Genomic DNA, 8,557 nt, shown 5'->3' on the forward strand with positions numbered 1-8,557 from the left:
ACTTGCACCTCTGATCAAACTAACTTGTCCACTAAGCCTCTAGATGACTTTAACCTAGGTCTGTTAAACCCCAACCCCACCCGAGACCTCTAGCATGCCCTGGCGTTTTGTCGAGCATGTTCCGTGCGTGCTCTGGGCGCGAGCAGAGCACGCGTTTTGCACGTGCCGCGCCCGAGCCGCCGCGTCGCGCCCCTGGGTTTGGCCCGCTCTGCAGAGCCGCGCCACGCGCTCCCCTTCTCACCGCAACGCGCCAAGAGCCCCTCGCCACGGCTCCGGCAAGCCAGGAGCTAGCCGCCACGGCCGCCCGACAGCCCTGCTCAGGTCGGCGCCGCCCAAGCCTCTCCCGCTCGCCAGCTCGCCCCTGGAGCAGTGCCCGCTCGTCCGCTAGCTCCTGCCGCCATCCCCAGCCCCGCCACATTGCCCTGCAAGCTACAGAACGTCGATCGCCGCCAGCCTTATCCACCGCCACGGAACCGACCTCGTCGCGCTATAAAAGGAGGCCCCCGAGCTCATCCGAGCACTCAGGCGACCTCAGGCCACCCCCATGGCACCCCCACAGCCAGTCAATCGTCGGGGGAAAGCCGTCTTCCCCAACTCCGGCCGGTTCGGCCGCCGCCACGTCCCAGCTCCATTCACCGCAACCAGAGCCCCTCCCGTCCGTCCAACGCCACCAAATGACTCCACTTCGACTTGCGGAGCTGCCCAGCTACTCAAACCCGACCGGGAGCCACCGTAGTTCAAGCGCCCAAAACTCCCGAAGCCACCGGCCGCCGCGAAGCTCGCCACCGGCGACTCCCTTCATCCCCACCTGACTGACAACCACCGGAAGGACCGCCCTCGAACCGCGGATCCATCCCCACCCACGGTGTCTCGAACGGTGTCGCCGTTCGCCGGCGAGCATCGCCGGAGTTCCGCCTCTGCTCAGGACAGAGGAAGAGGGAGAGGACTAGTCAAACCTGACCAGTGGGCCCCCTGCACCCACTGTCAGTGACCCCGCACCTGTCCACGTGGGTTAAGTGAAAGCGCAAAACCCGTAGTACGTATCTCCTACTTAGAAAGTGTATTTGCTTCTGAAACGTTTTCTTTTCTGTTTTGTTTTAAAAACAGATTTTGACCACAACTTTGACTGCCTATAACTTTTTAATTTTAACTCCAAATGAGTTGATTCTTTTTCCAACCTTCCTCAAATTTTCTCTAGTTTATTTTAAGATTTATTTCAAAAAAATTCAAACAACTTTTTCTTGTGCTGTTTTGGAATGGTGTGTTAATTCAAATATATTTTAAATAGGATTTTGGAGAGAGAGAAGAAAACTTTCAAAAGTTTTGGAGAGCACCTCACCCCTCCACAACTTTAAGGCAAGCATTCTGAACCCCGGAATAATATTTTTGGTGTGTTAGTTGACACGTTTATAACACCACCTTATTTCGGAGAACTTGTTATTTCATGTGATATGGTCATTTGCATGGATGCATATTAGTGATTTCCTTGCTGTTGGAAATGAATATACATGTGATGGTAATCATCCTCATGTGCCTTGCATGCATGCCGGAAAGGAACCCGGGAAAGCCTCTGCCTTGGGTAGGCGTGAGCTTGTCGCCGGTCTCCGTTGGGACGGTTATGTCCGGTATGGCATAGTAAGGTATAATGGGTGGTGATTTGTTGGTTGAAATATATTTGTTATACATGTCATCCAGGGAATTTATAAACCTCCTGAGTCGACCGTAGATCGAGTCTTGTTCTGGTAACCCCCATACGCGTTAGTACTACCACTTGTCCCTGCCACAGGTAGGGTACGTTTCAGTAAGTTGTTAACCCTTGTCTTGGCACACACCATACAGAGAGGCCATGGTGGAAGATATCGGTTGTAGCCGGTAGGCATGCCACCTGGTCCGGGGGCATGGGTGTTTCCGGTTGGGACTGAGAGGGGGGCACCCCTTAGAGCGCGCGATATAAGTTTGATCCCATGCTACGCGAGGTTGTAGCCTCCCCACTTAGAGTTTTGCTTAACAAGTGTCGCGGGTGATTCCTGACACAAGTAAGGTTAAGCTGGTGTGTGCAAGTCAGGCGTGTTTTCAACTAAAAGACCGTAGACGGAATTAGGTCCGATGAACTAAAGAAATCTGTTACTCGTGGGTAAAGAGAACACCCTTTGCAGAGATTAAACCTATTCGAATAGTCGTGTCCATGGTTAAGGATTACAGTCTGGGATGGGTCAAGGGTTGGTCTTAGTGTCGGTCTTCGGAGGAGAGATTATTAAACCAGAACTTGGACTGTGACTTGTGACTTGTGAAGATTATGATTATTATTATTATGGACTAACCCATTATATCATTGAGTATCCCTGGGACGGTTCTACCTCCTAGATATTCGTTGTGATTATTTGTTTTATAAGCCCTTTATGTGGTGTCGCTGAGACGCCCGACTGTGGCATTGTTTGTTATTTATTTATTTTATAAGCCCTTTATGTGGTGTCGCTGAGACGCCCGACTGTGGCATTGCTTGTTATTTATTTATTTTATAAGCCCTTTATGTGGTGTAGCTGAGACGCCCGACTGTGGCATTGCTTGTTATTTATTTACTTTATAAGCCCTTTATGTGGTGTCGCTGAGACGCCCGACTGTGGCATTGCTTATTATTTATTTACTTTATAAGCCCTTTAGGTGGTGTCGTTCAGACGCCAGACTGCGGAATTTTATTCCCGCTCCATTATTGCTTATTCATGTTGCATATAAACAACCTGCTTGCATGCATAAAAGATGTTTTATTTATGACTGACGATGTGATCATAGAATTTTTCAGTGCATGATTATCAATTATATTATCCCAGTGTTCATAATGTTTGCGAGTACATTCAAAGTACTCACTGGCTTGTCCCTGGCTATTGTCTTGGCCAGATTTCTGCATGGAGAGGAGCGTTGCGGTGACAGCCCCGGAAACTAAGCGGTGATAGCAGCCTCGCAAAGATAGGAGTTGACCTGGTCAGCTGTTCCTGTGGGAAATGGAGTCCCATAGACACTGATGACTCACAAACCGCTTCCGCCATCGACCACTAGAAACCAATTGTTGTACTCTCAGTCCCGAATGGTCTTGTACTACATGTTTTGTATTTTTGCTTGGAACTTCTGTACCAAGTTGGTGCCTCATCAGCTAACAGTAATCCTTGGGCTGGTGAGCACAATGGCCATTTTCTGGAAATTTATACACGGAAAACCGGTCGCGACATGTACCGAGGCAAGTGTGTGTGTTGTTTTAAAAAAAAATGGATTGGTTTAAGTTGTGGCCGTTATTCCAACCTTACATGCGCAACCACTCTACCCTTATATGGGAAAGGGCATTATTGATTACCTAGGCCGATACTAGCTTGGAGCCTGCATTACTAGTGACGGGGGAGAGTTGGTGCTCTCTCTCGGGACGGGGTCGTGCCAGGTAGGGCGGCCATGACTGTTTTCACAGGGCACCGGATACACCGTTCTGTCCCCTCTCGGATGTTATGATCTCGAGCGAGTCTCGTATGATGTACATCATGAGGATACGGAACAACAAGTGGACTCCTTGTTAGTGTCGTCTAGGGAAAGATAGTGATCGGGTGCTTACCCCGGGTACTTGAGGTACCGCGGGTCATGGATGACACGGAAGTTCCCCGGATCTTGTGGGTAAAGTGTGCAACCTCTGCAGAGTGTAAAACTATTCGAATAGCCGTGTCCACGGTCAAGGACAGTTGGGTAACCGCTCTTGGGCTACGTCCACATGTTACAAACCAGTGTGGGTGTTTGGATAAATGGGAAGAACTACTTGGGTCAAGTCAAAGGACTTGACATGATTGAGTTGGGTTGATGCCCACTCTATTTATGTTGATATCTGTAACCTGTCCTCATGGTTAATTGAATTCTCCTGATGCATGTCTTACAATTTGTTGAACATGTCATTGCACTCAAAACTAGCTTTCCGCAAAAATATAGCTATATCATGCATTGTTGTACCTTGAACCAAAACATGGGTTGCTTGCGAGTACATTCAAAGTACTCATTGGCTTGCCACTGGTTATTTAATTGGCCAGGCATGGAAGAACAAGAGTTGGAAGAAGAGTTCTTTGAAGACGAACATGCAAACTAGGACGTTTCCTAGTCAGAATGCCTGTAGGGTTAAGGCAGATGGCATGGGTTGTACTTATCAAAGAAGATTTCCACTGCTTAAATTTATTTGGTATTCAGCCCTTGTGGCTTTATATATGTAAGACTTGACCATAATGGTCATAATTTGTGTAAGACGATATGTATGGATGTAAGACTTGTTATTCAGCTTCTGTGTGTTCAGTGAGCATTGATCTCTGGGATCACTGTACACATGCATTCGGTGATCTCGACTTATGAGTCGGGGTCCCCACAGAGCTGGTATCAGTGCCATCCTGACTGTAGGAAGCCTTAGTTAGCATGGGCGTTAGTTAGGATAAAACCCGTTTTGCAAAACCCTCTATACTCCTCTTCTTTTCTAAGCTTACCAAACCCGAGGGATATTTTCCATCTTGACCTCCCCTATTCAACTTTTGTAGATGGCTGTCGCCCCCTTGAGACTCCTTATGATAGGATTTCCATCACTCCTAAAAGACTGCCTCCAATAATGCCACTATCCCTTGCTGCCCATATACACCCTGCATGAACTGGAAAATGATGTGCTCGAGAAGGAGTTCTACGCCAAGGTTTTTGTGCCTGCCAAGACATCACCCCAGGGGTGGTTCTTCATTGGACCACCCATGCCAACAAAAGACCTGGCCATTCAGCAAGTGGCATATGAAGCGCTCCTCCGTCTTCAAGGCCTCCTTCCAGAAATGAAAGAAGAACACGCCACCCGCTACCTACCTGGAAAGAACGGAGCCCCAGCTCAAGTGATGATTTCCCCAGAAGATGAGGATCCAACCCTCAAGTACCAGATCCGCTTCATCAACGCAGGAGACTACCTTCTACGTCACCTTACCGAAGCATTCCTTAAGGCTCGCCAAGACCTCCCTTCACTTCTGCACCTCCACTGCCTCGAGAAGAAGAAGGTGGCCGAGCAAGGACAGCAAATCACTGCCTTACAAGCCCACCTTGCCAATCAGGAGCAACAAATCGAGGAACTTCGGAAAACCCGCAACCAAACCCCACGCAGGAGGCACAGGAATGAATTTCCATATCCACCTCGTAGAAGATCGTCGTCAGGCCTTCGACGACATAACCCAAGACTGGATAACAACCCTTTTCTGTCACTTGTCACGGGTGTGGTGAACTTGGGCACGTTAAAAGGGTGTGTCCCAACAAGCAGCCGACTATCGCATTCCCTTGGGCACCACAAGGGGAACCCAGAAACTGAAGACTGAGCGCCCTTCTCTCCAATCAAGCGCGACTACCGAGTCCGAGGACCCCTAGGGTAGGATGAGTCGTGTACCCCCATATGCGTAGTCGAGTCCGTGAGATGGTTCGAATGGAACCACATTTTGTATTGCTTGTTTTTACTTGTTTGTGTTTTGATATAAGTCGCACATTTTCCCTAGGTAGCTTGTACGTGACTATATCACCTATCTTATCATAATGAATGTGCGTGGCCTTAACGGCACATGTTTGCTTGAACTTCACTATAGAACCCCCTTTAGGTATTCCCCTCCTCTATGCTACTTTTCCCTATCATCTCTCTCCTCAACTGAAGGCCAGCAAGACAAGATACACCAAGGATTCTACCTCGGCGACCAACTAGCACTGAAGAACTTTTCTACAACCTCCTCGACCAAGTAAAACCCCGTAGAGTTGTGTTTAACCCCCCAGACTAGAAACCCATTCCTAGACCCTTAGAGACTTCACGAGATACCCCAGCTCGAGTCCTTAACCATGTGCTTAACCCACAAAATTGCAAGAGAACCAGTTAAGCCTCTGTAAACCTTGCACAACACTGGGATCATTATGGAACTAGTGGACATAGTGAACGAGCACATTATCATCCTAAAATAGCACAAGAACTAACGATGCCATAAGGAAGACCAATTTGAGGATATAGGAATATAGGACAAATGAATTAATGAGTTTGTATCAGTGACCCCGAGGAATTATCTGAGACTTTGGAAAATCATGAGGCTTTCATGTTGGTAGATGAACTTGGTGGGATCATGTTGATGGAGCAGCATAACTTCCATTACCGTTGAGTAAACTGGATTTTAGTAGGACAATTATGAAAGCTAGAATTCTTGGAAGTATATGGATTTAACTTAGCCATGGGATATTGATAGGAGACAGTTGATATTACGTAAATGACTTGGGGGAACATGTAGGAATTCTCGTTGGGCAAGTGATTTGGAATTAAGTAGGTGATTCTAGTTGAATATAGATGCTGAGTATGTCTACATGGTTCGGAGTAAATTGGATTTAGACTGATGATCTCGATCATGGTACCATGATTCTCGATGGGCGATAAACTAGGAGATTGGATTAATTGTCGGAGTTGATATAAGCTTGACCTTGGAGTTTACTTGACCATGATAATGGAAATTGGTGGACTGACTATAGTAGAGATAGCCTTTTTAAGTATTTTGGGATTATAGGACTTTATGAGATCATGTGGAACACCATAGACACTGGATTTGTAGAATTAAAGGATTATGTAGTGATTAATGGAAGTTAACGGGTTGTTGGAGTTGATTCATAGGAAGGAAACAAGATTTTGGAGTGGCATATGACATGTTTCCTTAGGATAGAGATGCACTAACATGCACCTTGGAAGAATAATATGAGCATTGGGATTATCGTGTTTTATTCCTACTTGGAAGCTTGTATGCTCTACCCATGGATTTTTAGGGGTAGCCATACATATGATTTTGGGGATTGTAGACATATATGATTTTGTTAGACCTCCTCTCGGGAGTCACGGGGATATGGATCACAGGAGTGATGATTGGATTTGGCCTATACGAGATGATGCTTTCGGTGGTATAAGGTTATTTATTTGAAGGACTAGATAGACTATTGGCATCTCAGAAGCCGTGCTTAAGGATGAGATAATAAACGTTCACCCACACACTAGAATCCTTGAAACCCTTAAGCCCTACCAAGCCACAACATGGTCGGATTATGACCATGAGCTTTGGCTGTAGGTCAAGTAGACCCTGACCAACACTCTACCGTGATCACCACCACTCCCCAGCCTACTTTATGTACCCCGTGAACATGTCTCGATGGAGTACTTAGACAACATAGTTGTCATCATTACTTGGTAACCTACTTGTCTACCCTAAGATGGAAGAAGAATCGCTCAACTGGTTAAGGAACATTTAAAGACTGCCATGCCAAGGAGAAAGAACTATACCAACCACCATCGTCAAGGAGTGAAATTTCTCATCAAAGACCAGGTGTATCTGCAAGCCACTTCTCTCAAAGGAATCAATCATTTCTATGTCAAAGGGAAACTCACACCAAGATTTATCGGCCTTCCCCAACATCACTCCAAGATGAAGAATAGGCGGCTACCAGCTAGAGTTACCACTTCAGTCATCCACTGTGCACAACGTTTTTCCACACGACACAACTCCGGAAGTGTTTCCTACTTCCTAACTAGCCCGGTCTCTCCAAGGACATCAATCACCGAACCATTGACCCCCAGCCCAACCTGACCTAACGCGAGAGACCCCTTAGCAACCTAGATCAAGCAAGAACGTCATACACGAAGCCACACCATCAAGTACTTCAAGGTTCAATGGGGCACCACTCGGAAGCAGAAGCAGTATGAGGACGTGAAGACTACCCCAGATCCAAGTTCCCGTATTCCTTTCCGCGCCTAGTCTGGGAATCTCGGGGACGAGATTCTTGTAAGGGGGGTAGGTCTGTCACACCCTGATTTTCATGCCACAACACTTAAGCTAATAAATCTTGATAAAGTGTGGTTTGACAAAAACTTTTGCATTATTTGGCTTTTATTTGGAGTTGGTTTTCTCTCTGTGTTTTTCAAGTGCTCTTTAAAGTCAACACAACTCCACCTTCTATACTTCATCTCCTTGCCCCAAACTTCTGCCCAATGATCATGCCATGTGTATAGAGCAATATAATATTTTCTTACAAAAATAATTTGGCCAAAAAGTATTTTCAAAAATTAGTTTTCCAAAAACCCTTGAATTGAGGTTTGCACAGCAAGTACTTAATTAAGGGCAGTAAAAATCTTTCCAAAAGTATATTTGAATCCTATTAGATATAGGACTCCCATAGACCACAAAAATATAATTTCAAAAGTTATTTTCCTATTTTATTTAAAAGCTTTTTCTTAAGGCCAGAAATGGTCTTTAATAGGGAAAAATTATTTTATTGCTTCAAAAATAATTGACAAAAATCTGGGAACCTCAGTGGACATATATTTTCCATATGTAAGAGTTTCAACACATGGTCATGTTCAAAATATTGAACAAAACCTCCCAAAACCCTTTCTGCCCATTCTAAGGATTTGAAATATTTCTACAGGAAATATTTTCATAAAAATCCAAGGAAAATCCAGCAAGTCGCAAATGCATATTGTGATCACCTTGCAAAGACTCATATCAATCAAGGT

This window comes from Triticum aestivum, chromosome 1A (assembly GCF_018294505.1).
Source record: "Triticum aestivum cultivar Chinese Spring chromosome 1A, IWGSC CS RefSeq v2.1, whole genome shotgun sequence".
NCBI classification, from domain to species: Eukaryota; Viridiplantae; Streptophyta; class Magnoliopsida; order Poales; family Poaceae; genus Triticum; species Triticum aestivum.